The sequence below is a fragment of the Loxodonta africana genome, chromosome 1 (assembly GCF_030014295.1).
Source record: "Loxodonta africana isolate mLoxAfr1 chromosome 1, mLoxAfr1.hap2, whole genome shotgun sequence".
Classification (NCBI taxonomy): Eukaryota; Metazoa; Chordata; class Mammalia; order Proboscidea; family Elephantidae; genus Loxodonta; species Loxodonta africana.
Window position 1 is genome coordinate 85,501,254 of NC_087342.1, and position 22,767 is coordinate 85,524,020.

The following is a 22,767-nucleotide window of genomic DNA, read 5'->3' on the forward strand; positions in this document are numbered from 1 at the left end:
GATAGGAAGACTTAACATAGTAAAAATGTCTATTCTACCAAAAGCCATCTATACATACAATGCACTTCCGATCCAAATTCCAATGTCATATTTTAAGGGGATAGAGAAACAAATCACCAATTTCATATGGAAGGGAAAGAAGCCCCGGATAAGCAAAGAACTACTGAAAAAGAAGAAGAAAGTGGGAGGCCTCACTTTACCTGATTTCAGAACCTATTACACAGCCACAGTAGTCAAAACAGCCTGGTACGGGTACAACAACATGCACATAGACCAATGGAACAGAATTGAGAACCCAGACATAGATCCATCCACGTGTGAGCAGCTGATATTTGACAAAGGACCAGTGTCAATTAATTGGGGAAAAGATAGCCTTTTTAACAAATGGTGCTGGCATAACTGGATATCCATTTGCAAAAAAATGAAACAGGACCCATACCTCACACCATGCACAAAAACTAACTCCAAGTGGATCAAAGACCTAAACATAAAGACTAAAACGATAAAGATCATGGAAGAAAAAATAGGGACAACCCTAGGAGCCCTAATACAAGGTATAAACAGAATACAAAACATTACCAAAAATGATGAAGAGAAACCCGATAACTGGGAGCTCCTAAAAGTCAAACACCTATGCTCACCTAAAGACTTCTCCAAAAGAGTAAAAAGACCACCTACAGACTGGGAAAGAATTTTCAGCTATGACATCTCCGACCAGCACCTGATCTCTAAAATCTACATGATTCTGTCAAAACTCAACCACAAAAAGACAAACAACCCAATCAAGAAGTGGGCAAAGGATATGAACACACATTTCACTAAAGAAGATATTCAGGCAGCCAACAGATACATGAGAAAATGCTCTCGATCATTAGCCATTAGAGAAATGCAAATTAAAACTATGATGAGATTCCATCTCACACCAGCAAGGCTGGCATTAATCCAAAAAACACAAAATAATAAATGTTGGAGAGGCTGCGGAGAGATTGGAACTCTTATACACTGCTGGTGGGAATGTAAAATGGTACAACCACTTTGGAAATCTATCTGGCGTTATCTTAAACAGTTAGAAACAGAACTACCATACAACCCAGAAATCCCACTCCTTGGAATATACCCTAGAGATACAAGAGCCTTCATACAAACAGATATATGCACACCCATGTTTATTGCAGCTCTGTATACAAAAGCAAAAAGTTGGAAGCAACCAAGGTGTCCATCAACGGATGAATGGGTAAATAAATTGTGGTATATTCACACAATGGAATACTACGCATCGATAAAGAACAGTGACGAATCTCTGAAACATTTCATAACATGGAGGAACCTGGAAGGCATTATGCTGCGCGAAATGAGTCAGAGGCAAAAGGACAAATATTGTATAAGACCACTATTATAAGATCTTGAGAAATAGTAAACCTGAGAAGAACACATACATTTGTGGTTACGAGGGGGGGAGGGAGGGAGGATGGGAGAGGGTTTTTTATTGATTAATCAGTAGATAAGAACTGCTTTAGGTGAAGGGAAAGACAACACTCAATACATGGAAGGTCAGCTCAATTGGACTGGACCAAAAGCAAGGAAGTTTCCGGGATAAAATGAATGCTTCAAAGGTCAGCGGAGCAAGGGCGGGGGTCTGGGGAACATGGTTTGCGGGGACTTCTAAGTCAATTGGCAAAATAATTCTATTATGAAATCATTCTGCATCCCACTTTGAAATGTGGCATCTGGGGTCTGAAATGCTAACAAGCGGCCATCTAAGATGCAGCAATTGGTCTCAACCCACCTGGAGCAAAGGAAAAGGAAGAACACCAAGGCCACACGACAACTAAGAGCCCAAGAGACAGAAAGGGCCACATGAACCAGAGACCTACATCATCCTGAGACCAGAAGAACTAGTTGGTGCCCGGCCACAATCGATGACTGCCCTGACAGGGAGCACAGCAGAGGACCCCTGAGGGAGCAGGAGATCAGTGGGATGCAGACCCCAAATTCTCATAAAAAGACCAAACTTAATGGTCTGACTGAGACTGGAGGAACCCCGGCGGCCATGCTCCCCAGACCTTCAGTTGACACAGGACAGGAACCATCCCCGAAGACAACTCATCAGAAATGAAAGGGACTGGTCAGCGGGTGGGAGAGAGACGCTGATGAAGAGTGAGCTAATTATATCAGGTGGACACTTGAGATTGTGTTGGCAACTCTTGTCTGGAGGGGGGATGTGAGGATAGAGAGAGAGGGAAGCCGGCAAAAGTGTCAAGAAAGGAGAGACTGAAAGGGCTGACTCAAGAGGGGGAGAGCAAGTGGGAGTAGGGAGTGAGATGTATGTAAACTTATATGTGACAGACTGATTGGATTTGTAAACGTTCACTTGAAGCTTAATAAAAGTTATTTAAAAAAAAAAAAAAAAAGTTGGAAGCAACCAAGGTGTCCATCAACGGATGAATGGGTAAATAAATTGTGGTATATTCACACAATGGAATACTACGCATAGATAAAGAACAGTGACGAATCTCTGAAACATTTCATAACATGGAGGAACCTGGAAGGCATTATGCTGCGTGAAATGAGTCGGAGGCAAAAGGACAAATATTGTATAAGACCACTATTATAAGATCTTGAGAAATAGTAAACCTGAGAAGAACACATACTTTTGTGGTTACGAGGGGGGGAGGGAGGGAGGGTGGGAGAGGGTTTTTTTATTGATTAATCAGTAGATAAGAACTGCTTTAGGTGAAGGGAAAGACAACACTCAATACATGGAAGGTCAGCTCAATTGGACTGGACCAAAAGCAGAGAAGTTTCCGGGATAAAATGAATGCTTCAAAGGTCAGCGGAGCAAGGGCGGGGGTCTGGGGAACATGGTTTGCGGGGACTTCTAAGTCAATTGGCAAAATAATTCTATTATGAAATCATTCTGCATCCCACTTTGAAATGTGGCGTCTGGGGTCTTAAATGCTAACAAGCGGCCATCTAAGATGCATCAATTGGTCTCAACCCCCCTGGAGCAAAGGAAAATGAAGAACACCAAGGTCACACGATAACTAAGAGCCCAAGAGACAGAAAGGGCCACAGGAACCAGAGACCTACATCATCCTGAGACCAGAAGAACTAGTTGGTGCCCGGCCACAATCGATGACTGCCCTGACAGGGAGCACAGCAGAGGACCCCTGAGGGAGCAGGAGATCAGTGGGATACAGACCCCAAATTCTCATAAAAAGACCAAACTTAATGGTCTGACTGAGACTGGAGGAATCCCGGCGGCCATGGTCCCCAGACCTTCTGTTGGCACAGGACAGGAACCATCCCCGAAGACAACTCATCAGACATGAAAGGGACTGGTCAGCGGGTGGGAGAGAGACGCTGATGAAGAGTGAGCTAATTATATCAGGTGGACACTTGAGATTGCGTTGGCAACTCTTGTCTGGAGGGGGGATGGGAGGATAGAGAGAGAGGGAAGCAGGCAAAATTGTCAAGAAAGGAGAGACTGAAAGGGCTGACTCAAGAGGGGGAGAGCAAGTGGGAGTAGGGAGTGAGATGTATGTAAACTTATATGTGACAGACTGATTGGATTTGTAAACGTTCACTTGAAGCTTAATAAAAGTTATTAAAAAAAAAAAAAAACAGTCACTGAAAACCAATGGAGAGGAGCTGTAATCTGACACAAATGGGATCACCTTGAGGTGGAGTCAACTGGAAGGTAACTTTTATTATTTATTTTAAATAGAGAGTAAGAAGGCTTGTTTAAAACACAATTTGTCTTAGGTATGTGGACCTGGAACAAGAAACTGAAACACTTTTCGTTTCAGTTTCCTCAAGAACATATTAAGAGAGTTGAGCAAGTTCAAGAATTTGTTTTTGTGTGTTTTTCTTGCACGCCTATTGAGTTCAACCTATGGGCATTTGATTTTTTGTGTTAAAATTTTGCTAGTTATCCATTTTATAGAGATATTCATTTATGGAGTCATCTCATGATCCTGTTTTATGTAAGAGTTTGGATGGTTATCAGTGACCCACTGTTCATAGTGAACTGTTGTCAGGGGAGAAGTTGATATCCCATCTTAGGCTCTGAGACGTATTCCAGTCCAGAAATTATTTCACTTTTTTTTAGTTAAAAGACACATTGACAACAAGAAAATTAGCTAGTTGAGTGAAGTAACATTTTGAGAAAGATTGATTAGGTAATGAGGTTTTTTTTCCTTAAATGGTAAAGTATGTATTGAAATTCACAATCTTTCCTAAAATGGGGGTATATTCAGATGGAAAGTAAAATAGTGTACCCCAGTGACAAAACTCTGAGATACTCTGGCAGTCAATTAGTGGTTTAAGGGTTACAGATCATATTTGTAAGGTTACAAAGTAAGTTTTCAAATACTCTATTTCATTAAATCTCAAAGTCATCCTGTATGGGGCCACACAAAGCTACTGAGGGCTAAGATGTGTATGCTGCCTTTGCTTACATGCTATCCTAGGCTAGTAGTGTGCACTAATAATAATAAAGCAAAAATAATAATTCCAGCTAATCCTTAATAACCCTTTGTGTCAGACACCGCAATACCATTTTTACACACGTTAACTCATTTAGTATCCACCATCAAACCCCATGACACAGGAATCCTTAGTATTTATATTTTAGGATATTGTTAATCATTGATTTCTGTAGTCTGCTAATAAGTAGGGAGACTCTAAAGATGAAAAAGAAATCAATTCCTTAAGTGAAGCATTGAGGTAAGAGACTGTAAATTCAGAGTTTCAAGATTCCAGAGAAAGCAACTGTACTCCAGAGATGTTACCTCAATAGATGTTGCCTCTTATACCCTAATTTGACCTTGGCATTATTCAAGATGTTATAGGAACACAATGAATTTAAAAACGTGCCTTAGGCTAAGTTATTTTTCAGGTGAAAATTCTATAGCATAGATGAGCTGTAAAACAAAACTAGAGCATGAATTGACTTGATTTTTTAAAAAATTGTTATCTACAAAAATCACTAAGTAATTGCACTCTAAGACACCTATTTCCTATTCAGTAAAAACTTTATATTCATCTTTATGTTTTTCTATGATGCACTGTTCAATTTTTGAAGGATGACTTTAGATTTGATCTTTCATGAAGTCTTCCATAATTAATTCTATATAATTCTAGTGACAATATTCATTCAAGTATGTTTCAGCAATTTAATAAATTTGTATTAGTTGGGAATTTGTTCATATTATTCACCTTATTAAGTATAGCTTTGTTTGCTAATGGTGACTACCACGGAGCCTCCTACATTACATTGAAATCTTTCCATAAATAGAGAATTTCTCTGGAAACACCAAAACAGGTGGACCTAACCAACGTGGTTTACACTTGAAGTACATTTAAGCTCCTTAATTCTATCCCTAGATCTCTAACTTTTTCTACGTCATTCTCATGATATCTCATTACTTCTAGCTCTTGACTTCCATGATTTTTGGATCTGCCATTTCCAGTGATTGTCCATCACTATTTTGCACCATAGAGATACATTTATCCACAGTGGTTAAAATCACTTTAGTAAAATGCCATGACTCCATTCCTTTTGACATTTTCTTCTTTGCACCTCCACTCATAATTTCATTCTAGTGTGTCTTATTCATATACCTTTTTTCATTAAACACAGCAGATTTTAGCTTTATATATAATAAAAGGTCATAAAAAAAACCAAAACTTATGTCTGACACCATAACATCTGTATAAAACACGTAGAAAAGTCAATCCAGCAAATTTTGACTACACATTTAAGAAGTTCAGATGATTGAATAAGGCTTCATACTTCATTCAGATGGTTGACATCTGTCAGCATAGCGTTTATTGAAATGTAAATGCTTTTAAGGTTGGTTTAAGTGAGTGAGAGATATTAGTTTATTACAAAAAGAAAGCTAGTTGCTTCCTAGCCACCAACTAGACAGTCCCAACGTTTAGGAAAAGTTCCGTGGGATGAAATATTCTTTGTTCTTTTTATGCATGTTAGGCACTGTGACTGACACACATTCCAACCTTCCCTAGGAATGCATGATATCTTAAGAAAAGTCTCTTTCACTCACCTTATTTTGAGAAGTACCATTTAGTGAAAAGTTATCAGGAAGGGATAAATTCGAGTTGTTTTTTAAGTTCATAGAAAGAGAGACTGCAGTACCCAGATGACTATCTAAGAATTAGCTTCAGACTGTGACTTTTTCAGTTGACGGAAGGACCCCAAAGACAGAGAAGCATGAGTTAGGAAGATAATTTAGGTAATATCGGGGATGCCCAGCTAACGTGTTATTTGTATCCTATTTGTGAGGTCTCTTGAGCATTGTTTTCAAACAAGTCATTTATCCTTTGCCCAGATGGGTTAATGGAGAAAGTTCCTTGGGGCAGGGCTCTCTGAAGAAATGCTGTGTATGTTCAATTAGTTACCCACTGCACTGAGGTTGACAGCAAGTCCTTTCAATTGTTAGACTTGTTCTGAAATAAACCCGGTGATCAAAAAAAAAACAAAACTAAAACTGGCACTAATTTAGAAAAAGATACAATTAGAGCAGAACTTATTTGAATAAATCATGGGAAACTTAAACATGAGTTCCTGGAATATCTTATTTCATTCATGCTTGGAATATCTCACATAAGATTCAATAATTTCTATTCATCTCAATAAACGGGCACAAAGATGAGCTGGAAAAGGAAGAAAAAAAATCAACCAAAGTTTGATCTCTACAATGAGAAGTCTAAATGGTGGAGATAAGGGGTACGGAATAAGTACTTGGAATATGCTCTGATAATGTAGATACAACTGTCAAAGACAAAACAAAAGGATGAGAAATGAGGGAGTATATAGGAAAAACAAAAATCTCACTGATCAAGTATTAATTAGGGTTAAAAGAATATCTCATCACTCATCCCTCAGTTTGTTGCACTGTGGTGGCTTGTGTGTTGCTGTGGTGCTGGAATCCATGCTGATGTTATTTCAAATACCAGCAGGGTCACCTATGGTGGGTAGGTTTCAGCAGAGCTTCCAAACTAAGGCAGACTAGGAAGAAAGAGTTGGCAAGCTATTCCTGAAAATTAAAATTAGCCAATGAAAATTCTATGGATCATGACAGAATATTGTCCGAGATAGTGCTGGAAGGGGAGCTCCCAGGTTGGAAGGCACTCAAAATATGATGGGAGAAGGGCTGCCTTCTCTAAGTAGAGTCGACCTTAACGAACTGGATGGTATAAAGCCTTCATGACCTTCATTGGGCTGATGGGGCAGGCACAGCAACAAACATCCATTAGTAATCAGAACGTGGAATAACATACCAACAGTCATGAAGATGGCAGGACTGAGCAACATTTTGTTCTGTTATACATAATGTCACCATGAGTAGCCATTTTGAAGTGGATGCTGACAAAATGGAGGGAAAAAGAGTTTATTAACAAATTTCAATAGTGCTCATACTATAAAAAGTCTATAAAAGGAATTGATATGAAAGTAGCCACAAGAAAAAAAAGTTCAGATCTCCTAAATACCACAATAATACCAAATGAAGACAGCTGAAAAGAAAACTGACCTCATAGTGAAAGATTTTATATACTTTTTATGATTATATATTCACAATTGATGAATATATTATGTTTTCACATATTTATAAATATATACTAAAACACCATAAGTCAAAACTTATCAACTGAATCAATAAGTGAAAATAGACCCAACTTACCTTTTCAAAGAAAAGATGTTTTTCATTTTAGCTAATAAAGCGAAATTCAACTCCATGCTATATTTAAAGAACACACCTAAAACAAACAAAACCAAAAACAAATATAAAATGAAGGGCAAAGATTTACAAAGCACATTCAATAAAGAGAAATTAAGGATCATGTTCTTGATATTAAACAAAAAGGAATTAAGTCCAATAAGTCTTAAAGGGAACTAAGAAAGACTCTTTATAATGCTAAAGATTAAAATGCTAAATATAGGTTAAATGATTATTAATACCTATGCCCTGTTAGCACATAGATAACCTTCAAAAACTGAGATGAATGGTTATACCAGGTGGCATAGACAGCAATATGCTAAAAGTAGTTTGTTTTTGTTGTTGTCAGGTGCCCTCAACTCGGTTCTGACTCATAGCGACCCTATGTACAACAGAACGAAAAACTGTCCCGTCCTGCGCCATTTACACAATCATTATTATGCTTGATCCCATTGTTGCAGCCACTGTGTCAATCCACCTTGTTGAGGGTCTTCCTCTCTTTCACTGACCCTTTACTTTACCAAGCATGACGTCCTTCTCCAGGGACAGATTCCTCCTGATAAACTGCCCAAAGTATGTGAGACGAAGTCTGACATCCTTGTTTCTAAGGAGCATTCTGGCTGTACTTCTTCCAAGACAGGTTTGTTCTTTCTTTTGCCGTCCATGATATATTCAATATACTTCACAAGCACCGTAATTCAAAAGCATCAATTTTTCTTCTATCTTCATGATTCATTGTCCAGCTTTCACATGCGTACGAGATGATTGAAAACACCATTGCTTTTGTCAGGTGTACCTTAGTCCTTAAAACTGACCTCTTTGCTTTTTAACACTTTAAAGAAATCTTTTGCAGTAGATTTGTCTAGTGCAGTACGTCCTTTGATTTCTGGGCTGCTGCTTCTATGGGTGTTGATTGTGGATCCGAGTAAAATGAAATCCTTGGCAACTTCAGTCTTTTCACTGGTTATCATGATGTTTCTTATTGGTCCAGTTGTGACAATTTTTGTTTTCTTTATGTTGAGGTTTAATTCATACTGAAGGTTGTGGTCTTTGATCTTCATCAGTCAGTGCTTCAAGTCCTCTTCACTTTCAGCAAGCAAGGTTGTGTCATCTGTGTAACGCAGGTTGTTAATGAGTCTGATGCTGATGCCACGTTCTTCTTCATATAATCCTACTTCTTGGACTATTTACTCAGCATACAGATTGAATAGGTATGGTGAAAGGATACAACCTTCACACACAGCGTTCCTGACTTTAAGCCATTCAATATTCCCTTGTTCTTTTCCAATGACTGCCTCTGTCTGGATCTATGAACGGGTTCCTGATGAGCACAATTAAGTGTTCTGGAATTCCCACTCTTAGCAATGTTATCCATAATTTGTTATGATTCACACAGTCCAATACCTTTGCATAAACATCTTTCTAGTATTCTCTGCTTTCAGCCAGGATCCATCTGACATCGGCAGTGATATTCCTCATTTTATATCCTCTTCTGAATCTGGCTTGAATTTCTGGCAGTTCCCTGTCTATATACTGCTGCAGCCACTTTTGAATGATCTTCAGCAAAATTTTACTTGTGTGTGATATTAATGATATTGTTCAATAATTTCCACATTTGGTTGGATCACTTTTCTCTGAAACAGGCATAAATATGGATCTCTTCCAGTCGGTTGACCAGGTAGGTGTCTTCCAATTTCTTGGCATAGAGGAGCACTTCTAGTGCTGCGCCTCTATGTTGAAACATTTCAATTAATATTCCATCAATTTCTGGGTTTTGTTTTTCACCAGTGTCTTCACTGCAGCTTGGGCCTCTTCCTTCGGTACCATCGGTAACTGATCATAGCTACTTTCTGAAACTTACAAACATGTACCAACTCTTTTTGGTACAGTGACTGTGTATTTCTTCCATCTTCTTTAAATGCCTCCCAAATTGTTTAATATTTTCCTCATAGAATCCTTCGATATTGCAACTGAAGGCTGGAATTTTTTTCTTCAGTTCTTCCCACTTGAGAAATGCAAGCGTGTTCTTCTCTTTTGGTTTTCTAACTCCAGGTCTTTGTACGTGTCATTAAAATGCTTTACTTTGTCTTCTCAAGCTGACCTTTGAAATCTTCTGTTCAGCTCTTTTACTTCCTCATTTCTTTCATTTGCTTTAGCTACTCAAAGTTCAAGAGCAAGTTTCAGAGTCTCTTCTAACATCTAGTTTGGTCTTTTCTTTCTTTCCTGTCTTTTTAATGACCTCTTGCTTTCTTCATGTCTGATGTCCTTGATGTCATTCCACAACTTGTCTGGTCCTCGGTTGTTAGTGTTCAATGCGTCAGCTCTATTCTTGAGATGGTCTCTAAATTCAGGTGGGATATATACTCAAGTTGTACTTTGACTCTTGTCTACTTATTCTAATTTTCTTCATCTTCACCTTGAACTTGCATATGAGCAGCTGATGGTCTGTTCCAAAGTCAGCCCCTGGCCTTGTTCTGACTGATGGTATTGAGCTTTTCTATTGTCTCTTTTCACAGATGTGGTCAGTTTGATTCCTGTGTATTCCATCTGGCTAGGCCCACATATATAGTCATCGTTTATGTTGGTGAAAAAAGGTACTTGCAATGAAGAAGTCATCAGTCTTGCAAAATTCTTTCATTTGACCTCTGGCACCATTTCTATCACCAAGACAATATTTTCTAACTACCGATCTTTCTTCTTTGTTTACAGCTTTTGCATTCCAATCAATTATCAATGCATCCCAACAGAATGTTCAAACAATTTCAGACTGCAGAAGTTGGTAAATACCTTCAATTTCTTCATCTTTGGCCTTAGTGGTTGGTGCGTAAATTTAAATAATAGTTGTATTAACTGATCTTCCTTGTAGGCATATGAATATTATCCTATCACTGGCAGCGTTGTACTCGAGAATATATCTTGAAATGTTCTTTTTGATGATGAGTGCAACACTATTCCTCTTCAAGTTGTCATTCCCAGCATAGTAGACCATATGATTGTCATATTCAAAATGGATAATATCAGTCCATTTCAGCTCACTAATGCCTAGGTTATCAACATTTATGGGTTCCATTTCATTTTGACAATTTCCAATTTTCCTACATTTGTACATTGTGCATTCCATATTCTGATTTTTAATGGATGTTTGCAGCTGTTTTTTCTCTTTTTGAGTTGTGCCACCTCAGCAAATGAAGGTCCCAAAAGCTTGACTTCATCTATGTCAATTAAGGTCAACACTACTTTGAGGAAGCGGCTATTCCCCAGTTGTCTTTTGAGTGCCTTCCACCCTGAGGGGCCCATCTTCCAGCACCATATCAGACAATGTTCTGCTGCTATTCATAAGGTTTTCACTGGCTATTTCAGAAGTAGACTGTTGGGTCTTTCTTCCAAGGCTGTCTTAGTCTGGAAACTCTGAAATCTGTCTGCCCTGGGTGACCCTGCTGGCATTTGAATACCAGTGGCATAGCTTCCAGCATCACAGCAACACACAAGACCCCACAGTAGGACAAACCGACAGACTTGTGGGGGCAAATAGGGTAGGAACTAGTAAGTATGTAAATCCAATAAGTTTATATGTGACCAGGTCTTACTTTAGAAGGCAGATGATGGGATTATTTTTCATATGCCCTTCTAATTCCATCTATTCCTGTGGCCATTATGTTTAACATTTATCCAGACAAGATAAGAACAGCTTCCTCAAGCACCTCAGTAGCTCTCTGCCTTGTCTTACCTTAAGCTCAGTGGTGTCATCATATTTTACAATGTTGCTCTGTGTTCTCACTCTTGGAGTGTGTAGTTTCTCTGGCAGCGTATGAAGGTGAAAAGAAGGAAATTCTATCCAGTAATGAATAAACATCAATTCTCAAAACTCAGCAATAACCGAAGCTCCGTTTATGATGATTTCTTTGGTTATAATCTCCTCTAATTCACATTTCTTTCAAACAAAATACCTACTTACTGGAAGTCTACAGAGAAGAGTTAATGTCCCTTAGACACAGTGGCTGTAACAATGAGCTCAAGCAGAACGATTATAAGGATGGCTCAGGACCAGGCAGTGTTTCGTTGTGTTGTGCATAGGGTCCCTATGAGTCGGAGCCGACTCAACAGCACCTAACAACAACAACAGACTTGACTTGTTTCTTATGGTCTATGATAATCTTACAATTAAGATGCATTACAGTGGTTTTATATCTGAAAATTGCCAAAAGCCAGAGTCAGTATTTCTTCTATCAATACCCTGAAAGTAACATATTTTCAGTGTGTTTTATCTCTGAAGCATGTTAGGGAAAAAATAAAGCAGAGGGCTGCTGCTTTACAAACACCTAGCTATAATTAAATCTTGGTGGTTCATCCATGTTTTCCCAACAACAAGTACAATATTACACCTTTAGATTTTAATGCATGCTAGCACCTGACAGATTGACCTGACAGATTGACCGACAGATTGACACAGGCTAAGCATTCTTCAAGTCTAGTGACTGTAGCATGAAGCATATTGGAAGTGGGTACAATCTGCTATAGCTCAGGTTGGCAGACATTCCCCAGGTTTTAATTACTGAGTGAACCCTGCTACCAACCATAGATTCCAATATCACTGGTTAAATTCTTTCTCAATAAAATGGAAAATTTAAATCTATGTATATTTATATATGGGAAACCTATTATGCCAGGTATGTAAATCCTAGAAATTTGGACACATTGAAAATTTCTCTTGATTGTTCAAGGGTTGTTACATTTTAAATTTGGGTTGATAAGTTAACAATAATGAGAACATGACATTCTCACCCCTGCACTTGGGATGCTACCTAAAATAAAACAGAAATGGGTTCCCGAGAGGAGGAACCTTTGTTTAAATTTGTTTTGAAAATTAGGCTTACTGGGCCTCATAAGATAATACTTACATTAAGAAAACATTGACTGTTGATGGAGGCATGTAAGTTCTCAACTGCTTAGATTCTCAAACGACAATCCCTGAATAGGGCATGTGTAAAAAGACTTTGATACTCCCAAACTTTGCGGTTGCTAGGCAAGGTCTAGGATGGACAGAGTCACTTCATCTAGTCTCTTTTGGCCAAGAGCAGTCTTGTAAATTTCTACTATAGATGAGTAATGATATGAAAATATTTGGAAAGCACTGTCTATCCTTCCCCATCACCACCCCCACTCAAGGTCTCTCTTGGTTGCCAAGTGCTGGTCTAAGTTCTAAACGGAACACTCCCTTGTTTGTTGTGGGATAAGAGGACCTGGCTACTGAGACTAATATTGTACTACGGAGAACTTGCTGGGTGCTCTGAAGTTTTACTTTACTCAAGTTCTGGAGGAACTGAGTCCAGGTTAATTATGCCAGGAAACATGAGACTCACTCAAGATCACTATAGATTAATATGGGAGAAGGTGGTAAGTACAGCTATATTTTGATTTTTTAATAGTTTAAAGCCAACCTTACATAAATAAAGAAAAATTTGTCCAGAAGAGTTTCTGCTCTAGTTGAAGAAAAATATAAAATTTTCGATAAAGTTAGTTCTATTAAAAAAAAAAAAAAAGAATCCTTAGAGTCACTCTTTTAAATTGTGCAGTAGGTGACAGTTTGCCGAGCAAATTAGTTTCCCTTTCTGTATTTTGTACATAAAATGTTTCATGACCTTGGTTTCATTCCCTATGGTGTGTCAGCACTCTCCCTATTTAAGCCTTGGTTTCCCCATTTTCTTTCATCCTAATTATCTGTCCCTTCCTGCCATCTCATCTTATACTTGATTGTTCTAAGTAGTTCGTTCCTCTCAGGTATTATTTTTTATTTTACGTGCTTGTCTATCATTTGGATGGAAGGTGATCTCCAGGAAGGCCTTCATTTCCAGGTCAGAAGGGTGTTTTAGGAACATAGTCTCAGGGGTTTCCAGTCTCTGTCAGACCAGCAAGCCTGGACTTTTTTGTGAATTTTATTTTTTTGTTCTACAATTTTCTCCTGCTCTGTCCAGAGCCCTCTGTTGTGATTTCAGTCAGAACAGTGTGTATTGGTAGCCGAGCACCATCTAGTTCTAGTTCTAGTTCTTTTCGGGGTCATGTAGGCTGTGGTTCACATGGTCCATTAGTCCTTTGGACTAATTGCTCCCTTGAGTCTTTGGTCTCCTTCACTCTCCCTCACTCCTGATGGGAAGTGACCAATAGTTGTATCTTAGATGGCCACCCCAACCATCTAAAATACAAATATTGTGTGCTCTCTCTATATATTTTTTTCTATATATAATTTTTTATTTTATTATATGAGCCGTACCTACAGTCATGGATGTAGTAGTATCTAGCACCAAGCCTATATTTGCCAGTGGGTGTGTTCCCTTACATCTTCCTGCACCTCTTGGTATATTTATCTACCTATTTGTCCACTCATAAATTATTATTTGTCAATACTATTGCTACAGGATTGTCTAAGGTATAGTAGTTACAGTAGTTGCCCTTTATCTTATCTTTCTCTAAGCATCCTCTCTTGCCTTGGTCATGTTGTACTGGCTTCCCCTATGTAATTTATTGCCTTTCCACTCACCAATATTAACTCATGCCTTCTATCTAATAAGCAAATTTTCCTTCTCCCTCCCAACCCTGATAACCATCAAAGAATTTTTTTTCCCTTCTTTTCTTCCCTGTGTGTAAATCTTTTGTTGTTATTTTATAGTAGTGGTCTCATACAGTATTTGTCCTTTGTGATTCACTTATTTCACTCAGCATAATGTCCTCCACCTTCATCCATGTTGTGAAATGTTTCTCAGATTTGTCATTATTCTTTAAGTTGTGAAGTATTCCATTGTGTGTATGTACCAGCTTGTTAAACCATTCATCTGTTGCTGGGCATTTAGGTTGATTCCACCTTTTTGCTATTGTGGATAGTGCTGCAAAGAACATGGGTGTGCCTGTCTATTTGTGTCACAGCTTTTATTTCTTTAGGGTATATACCTAGGAGTGGGATTCCTGGATCATATGGTATTTCTATATCTAGATTTTTGAGGAAGCGCCATAACGTTTTCCAAAGTAGTTGTACCATTTTACATTCCCACCAGCAGTGTATGAGTTCCAATCTCCCACAAGATCACCTATGTTTTTTCTTTTCTGTTTTTTTTGCTGAGTTCCAGTAGTGTCAGAGTGAGACGGTACCTCGTTTTAATTTTCACCTGACTAATAGCTAATAATCAAAAAGGCAAGCATTTCTTCGTGTGTTTGTTAGCTGCCTGGATGTCTTCTTTGGTGAAGTGTCCATTCATATCCTTTGTCCATTTTTTCATTGGATTGTTTGTCTCTTTATTGTTGAGATGTTGACATTTTCTATAAATTTTAGAGATTAGTCTCCCGTCAAATATGCTGTAGCTAAAAATTTTTTCCCAGTCTGCAGGCTCTCTTTTGACTCTTGGAGAAGTCTTTTGTAGAGAATAAATGTTTAATTTTTAGGAAGTTCTATTTTTCTAGCTCATCTTGTGCTGTGTGCACATTTTTACTTATGTTTGGTACTCTATTTATGCCACATATTAGGGCCTTTAGCACTGTTTTTTTTTCCTCCATGAGGTTTATAGTTTTAGGTTTTATATTTAGGCCTTTGATCAACTTTGAGTTAATTTTTATATATGGTGTGAGGTATGGATCCATTTGTTTTTTTTTTTTACAGATGAACGTCCATTTTTGCCAGCACCATTTATTGAAGAGACTGCCTCTTCCCCATGTAACTGCCTCTGGCCCTCTGATGAAGATCAGTTAACCATAGGTAGATGGATTTACTTCTGGGTTCTCAATTCTGGTCCATTGGTCTGCATCTGTCAGTGTTCCAGTACTAGGCTGTTTTGACTACCGTGGCTGTAGAAGAGATTCTGAGATCAGGTAATGTGAGGCCTCCTATTTTGTTCTTCTTCTTCAATATTGTTTTACTTATACAGGGCCTCTTTCTTTTCTGTATAAAGTTGGTGATTTGTTTTTCCATCTCCATAAAGAACGTTGCTGGAATTTGGGTTGAGATTGTATTATATCTGTAGGTCCCTTTGGTTAGTAAATCTTTTCACAATGTTGAGCTTTCCTAACCATGAGCATGGCATGTTTTTCCATTTATGTAGTTCTTTTTTTGTTTCTTGCAATAGTGTTTTGTAGTTTTCTTTGTATAGATCTTTTATTTACCTGGCTAAGTTTATTCCTAACTACTTTATCTTATGGGGGATTATTGTAAATGGTATTGTTTTCTTGACTTCCTTTTCAAAGTTCTCTTTGTTTTTGTGTAGAAATCCAATAGATTTTTTTATGTTGATCTTGTATCCTGCTACTCTTCTGAATCCTTCTATTAGTTCTAGTAGTTTTCTTGTGGGATCTTTGGGATTTTCTATGTATAGGATTATATCATCTGAGAATAGGGATAGTTTTACTTCATTCTTACCAATTTGTATGCCTTTTATTTCGTTTTCTTACCTTATTGCTCTGGATAGGAATTCCAGTACAATGTTGAATAAAAGTGATGATAAAGGGCATCCTTGTCTGGTTCCTGGAAACCCCGGTGGTATAGTGGTGAAGTGCTATAGCTGCTAACCAAAGGGTTGGCAGTTCTAATGCACCCGGCGCTCCTTGGAAACTCTATGGGGCAGTTCTACTCTGTCCTATACGGTCACTATGAGTCGGAATCAACTCGACAGCACTGGACTTTTTGGTGGGTTTTGTCTGGTTCCTATTCTCAAGGGGAATGCTTGCAGTCTGTCTCCATTGAGAATAATGTTGGTTGTTGGCTTTGTATAACTGTCCTTTATTATGTTGAGGAATTTCCCTTCTATTCCTAATTTGCTGAGGGTTTTTAATAGGAATGGGTTTTGGACTTTATCAAATGCCTTTTCTGCATAGATTGAGATGATCATATGGTTCTTTTGTTTTACTTATGTAGTGGTTTATGTTGATTGATTTTCTAATGTTGAATCATACTTGTAAAACTGGTATGAATCCTACTTGGTCACGATGTATTATTATCATTATCATTATTTTTGATACATTGAATTCAATTTAGAATTTTGTTGAGATTTTTTTTGTCTATGTCCATGAGGAATATTGGTCTGTAATTTTCTTTTTCTGTGGCATCTTTATTAGACTTTGGTATCAGGATTATGCTGACTTCATAGAATGAATTCAGGATATTCCTTTCTTTTCTATGGCCTGAAATAGCTTTAGTAGTATTGATGTGAGTTCCTCTATGAATGGTAGAATTCTCCAGTGAAGCATTCCGGGCCAGGGCTCTTTTTTGTTTTGGAATTTTTTTTCCCTTAACTCTGCAATTTCTTCTTTTATTGTGGGTCTATTCAGGTTTTCTATTTCAGTTTGTGTTAGTTTAGGTGGATGGTGTTTTCCTAGAAATTTGTCCATTTTCCCTAGGTTTTCAGGTTTCTTGGAGCATAATTTTTCATAGTATTCTGTTATGATCCTTTTTTATTTCAGTTGGTTCCATTGTAATGTCACCTATCTCATTTCTTATGCAGGTTACTTGGTTCCTCCCCTGGTTTTCTTTTGTCAGTTTGGCCAGTGGTTTGTCAATTTCACTGATCCTTTCAAGGAACCAACATCTGGTCTTGTTGATTCTTTCTGTTCTCTAATTCATTTATTTCTGCTGGTAACTGTGGGCTTCTTTTTTGCTCACTTTCTCTTTGTTCCAGTTGTAGGGTTAATGTTTTGATTTTGGCCCTTTTTTTTTGATGTGTCTGCTGCTCTAAATTGTCCTTTGAGAACTGCATTTGCTGTGTCCCAAAGGTTTTGGAAAGACACATATTCATTCTCATTTGATCCTAAGAATTTTTTTTTTTACTCAAATTCCATTTATTTGATTTTAAAATAATGGGAAATTCCAACATCTCTTACATTAAAAACTATTTTTTATTGTACTTTAGATGAAGGTTTACAGAGAAAATTAATTTCTCATCAAACAATTAATATACCTATTGTTTTCTGACATTGGTTGCCAACCCCAGGACATGTCAGTACTCTCCCCGTGTCAGTTTTGGTTCCCATTACCAGCTTTCCTATCCCATCCTGCCTTTCAGTCCCTGCCCTTGGGTTGGTGTGCCCACTTAGTCTCATTTTATTTTATGGGCCTATCTAATCTTTGGATGAAAGGTGAACCTCAGGAGTGACTTCAGTACTGAGTTAAAAGGGTGTCTGGAAACCATACTCTAGGAGTTTCTCCAGCCTATGTCAGACCAGTAATTCTGGTCTTTTGTGTGTGTGTGAGTTAGAATTTTGTTCTACATTTTCTCCACCTCTGTCCAGGAACCTCTATTGCGATCCCTGTCAGGGCAGTCAGTGGTAGTAGCTGGGCACCATCTAGTTGTGCTGGACTCAGTCTGATGGAGGTTGTGGTAGTTATGGTCCATTAGTCTTTTGAACAAATCTTTCCCTTCTGTCTTTGGTTTTCTTCATTCTCCCTTGCTCCAGATGGGGAGAGACAAGTGGGATATTTTAGATGGCCTCTCACAAGCTTTTAAGACCCCAGACTGCTACTCACCAAAGTAGGATGTAGAACATTTTCTTTATAAACTGTTATGCCAATTGAGCTAAATGTTCCCTGAGACCATGGTCCTGAGGCCTCATGCCAGTAATTTGTTCCCTCAGGGAGTTTGGATGTGTCTATGGAGCTTCCATGACCTTGCCTTGGTCAAGTTATGCTGGCTTCGCCAGTACTGTGTACTGTCTACCCTTCACCAAAGTTACAACTTACCTATAGTCTATTTAGTGTTTTTTCCTCCCCAACACTCCTCTCTCTCATAACCACCAAAGATTTTTTCCTTTTGTGTGTAAACCTTTTCAGATTCATCCATATTGTGAGATGCTTCACAGATTCATCATTTTTCTTTGTCATTGGGTAGTATTCCATTGTGTGTATGTACCATAGTTTTTTTATCCATTCATCTGTTGATGGGCACTTAGGTTGTTCTATCTTTGTGCTCTTGTGAATAATGCTGCAATGAACATGGGTGTGCATATGTCTATTTGTGTGACACCTCTTATTTCTCTAGGATATATTTCTAGGAGTGGGATTGCTGGATCTTATGGTATTTCTATTTCTAGCTTTTTAAGGAAGCACCATACCATTATCCAAAATGGTTGTACCATTTTGCATTCCCACCAACAGAGCATAGGAGTTCCAATCTCCTGCAGCCTCTCCAACATTTGTTACTTTCTGTTTTTTTGAATTGTGCCAGTAATGTTGGAGTGAGATGGCATCTCATTGTGGTTTTGATTTGCATTTCTCTGATGGCTACTGATCATGAGTATTTCCTCATGTGTCTGTTAGCCACCTGAAAGTCTTCTTTGGTAAAGTGTTTGTTCATATCCTTTGCCCATTTTTTAATTGAATTATTTGATTTTTTGTTGTGGTGGTGTGGAATTTTCCTGTAGATTTTAAAGTTTAGGCCTTTGTTACATTTGTCATAGCCCAATTTTTTTCTTCCCCTTCTGTAGATTTTCTTTTTACTCTTTTGGTAAAGTCTTTTGATGAGCATAAGTGTTTGATTTTTAGAAGTTCCAGTTACCTAGCTTATCTTCTAGTATTTGTGTATTGTTAATTATCATTTGTATCCTGTTAACATTGTGTATTACAGCCTGTAGCGCTCACCCTATTTTTTCTTCTATGATCTTTATAGTTTTTGTTTTATATTTAGGTCTTTGATCCACTTTGAATTAGTTTTTGTGTATGGTATGAGGTATGGGTCCTGTATCATTTTTTTGCAGACGCATATCCAGTTTTGCCAGCACAATTTGTTAAAAAGACCATCTTCTCAGAATCAACAAAACCAAAAGTTGGTTCTTTGAAAGGATCAGCAAAGTCATCAAATCACTGGCCAAATTGACAAAAGAAAAACAAGAGAGAACACATATAGTCCAAATAAGAAATGAAATGGGGGACAACACAAGACCCAGCTGAAATAAAAAGGATCATAACAGAATATTATGAAAAACTGTGCTCCAACAAATTTGAAAACCTAAGGAAATGGACAAATTTCTGGAAACACACTATCTACCCAAACTAACACAAAATGATGTTGAAAATCTGAACAGGCTCATAACAAGAGAAGAGATTGAAAAGATAATAAAAAACTGCCCACCCACCAAAAAAAAAAAAAAAGCCCTAGCCCAGATGGCTTCACTGATTAGTGTTTCCATCTCTTTGAATGATGTTGTTATTATTTGGATTGGGATTGCACTGTATTTGTACATTACTTTGAGTAGAATTCACATTTTCACAATGTTGAGTCTACCTAACTCTAAGCATTGTATGTTTTTCCGCTTATGTAGGTCTTCTTTGGTTTCTTGCAGTAATGCCTTGTAGTTTTCTTTGTATAGGTCTTTTATATACCTGGTTAGATTTACTTCTAAGTATTACAATTTTTTAGGGGCTGTTATAAATGGTATTGTTTTCCTGATTCCCTTTTCTTCATTCTCTTTATTAGCATACAGGAATCTAACTGATTTTTGTGTGTTTATCTTGTATCATGCTAATCTGCTGCACCTTTCTATTAGTTCCAGTAGTTTTCTCACGGAGCCTTTTGGGTTTTCTATGTATAGTATCATATCATCTGCAGATAGGGACAGTTTTACTTCTTCTTTATCAATATGGATGCCCTTTATTTCTTTTTCTTGCCTTATTGCTCTAGCTAGTGCTTCAGCACAATGTGAAATAGGAGTGGTTATAAAAGGCATCCTTGTCTTGTTCCTGTTCTCAAGGAGAATGTTTTCAGCCTCTCTCCCTTAAGAATGATGTCGGCTGTTGATTTTGTACAGATGCCCTTTATGATGTTGAGAAATTTCCCTTCTATACCTATTTTATTGAGAGTTTTTATAAGGAATGGGTGTTGGACTTTGCCGAATGCATTTTCTGGGCCAATTGAGATGATCATGTGATTCTTTTATTTATGTGGTGGATTACATTCACTGATTTTCTAATATTGAACCATCCATGACTAGTTCATATGAATCCCCCTTGGTCATGGTGTATTATTTTTTTGATGTGATGCTGAATTCTATTGGCTAGAATTTTGTTGAGAATTTTTGCATCTATATTCATGAGACATATTGTCTGTAATTTTCTTTTTTTTTTTTTTTATGGTGTCTTTGCCTGGTTTTGGTATCAGAGTTATGCTGGTTTCATTGAATGAATTCAGTGGTATCCCTTTCTTTTCTATGTACTGAAATAGTTTGAATAGTACTGGTATAAGCTCTTCTCTGAATGTTTAGTAGAAATCTCCAGTGAAGCCATCTGGGTCAAGGCTTTTTTTGGTTGGGAGTTTTTAAATTATCTTTTGAGTTTCTTTTCTTGTTATGAGTCTGTTCAGATTTTCAACATCATTTTGTGTTAGTTTGGGTAGATAGTGTGTTTCTAGAAATTTGTCCATTTCCTTAGGTTTTCATGTTTGCTGGAGTATTTTTTTTTTAATAGTCCTCTGTTATGATTCTTTTCATTTCAGTGGTAATGTCCCCAATTTCATTTCTTATTTGGGTTACTTGCACCCTTTCCTGTTTTCCTTTTGTCAGTTTGACCAGTGGTTTGTCAATTTTGTTGATCCTTTCAAAGAACGAACTTTTGGTTTTGTTGACTCCTTTGATTGTTTTTCTATTCTCTATTTCATTTATATCTGCTCTGATCTTTATTATTTCCTTTCTTCTGGTGGCTGTGGGCTTCTTTTGCTGTTCTCTTTCTACTTGTGAGTTGTGTAGCTAATATTTTGATTTTGTCCCTTCCTTTTTTTTTTTTTTTTTTTTGATGTGTGCATCTATTGCTATAAATTTTCTTTTTAAACTACGTTCTGCCAATTGAGCTAGATGTTCCCTGAGACCACTGTTCCTACAGCCCTCAGCCCAACAATTCGGTCCCTCGGGGAGTTTGGATGTGTCTATGGAGCTCCCATGACCTTGCCTTGTACAAGTTGTGCTGGCTTCCTCAGTATCGTGTACTGTCTCACCCTTCACCAAAGTTACCACTTATCTATTGTCTGTTTAGTGTTTTTCCAATATCACACCTCCCTTCCCTCATAACCATCAAAGACTGTTTCTTTTTGTATGTGAACCTTTTTATGAGTTTTTATAGTAGTGGCCTCATACAATATTTGTCCTTTTGTGATTGACTTATTTCACTCAGCATAATGCCCTCCAGATTCATCCATGTTATGAGATGCTTCACAGATTCATCGTTGTTCTTTAGCATTGTGCAATACTCCATTGTGCGTATGTACTACAGTTTATCCATTCATCAGTTGATGGGCATCTAGATTGTTTCCACCTTTTTGCTATTGTGAACAATGCTGCAATGAGCATGGGTGTGCATATGTCTATTCATGTGCCATCACTTATTTCTCTAGTCTATATTCCTAAGAGTGGGATTGCTGGATCATATGGTATTTCTATTTCTAGATTTCTAAGGAAGCACCATATCATCTTCCAAAATAGTTTTATCATTTTGCATTCCCACCACCAGTGGGTAAGAGTTCCAATCCCCCCACAGCCTCTCCAACATCTGTTGTTTTCTGTTTTATTGATTCATGCCAGTAATGCCAGGTATCTCATTTTGGTTTTGAATTGCATTTCTCTAATGCCTAGTGATTGTGAGCATTTCCTCATGTGTCTGTTGGCAGTTTGAATGTCTTCTTTGGTGCTGTGTCTGTTCATTTCCTTTGCCTATTTTTGAATTGGATTATTTGTCTTTTTGTTGTAGGTTTTGGATTTTCTTGTAGATTTTAGAGATTAGACCTTTGTCTGATTTGCTTAGTGCCAAATTTTTTTTTTTCCCAGTCTGTAGGTTCTCTTGTTATTCTTTTGGTGAAGTCTTTTGATGAACATAAGTGTTTAATTTTTAGAAGATCCCAGTTATCTAGCATATCTTCTTGAATTTGTGTGTTGTTGGTTGTGATTTGTATCCTGTAATGCCATGTATTAAGGCCTCTATTTTTAATCCTATTTTTTCTTCTATGAACTTCATAGTTTTTGGTTTTATATTTAGGCCTTTGATTCATTTTGAATTAGTTTTTGTATATGGTGT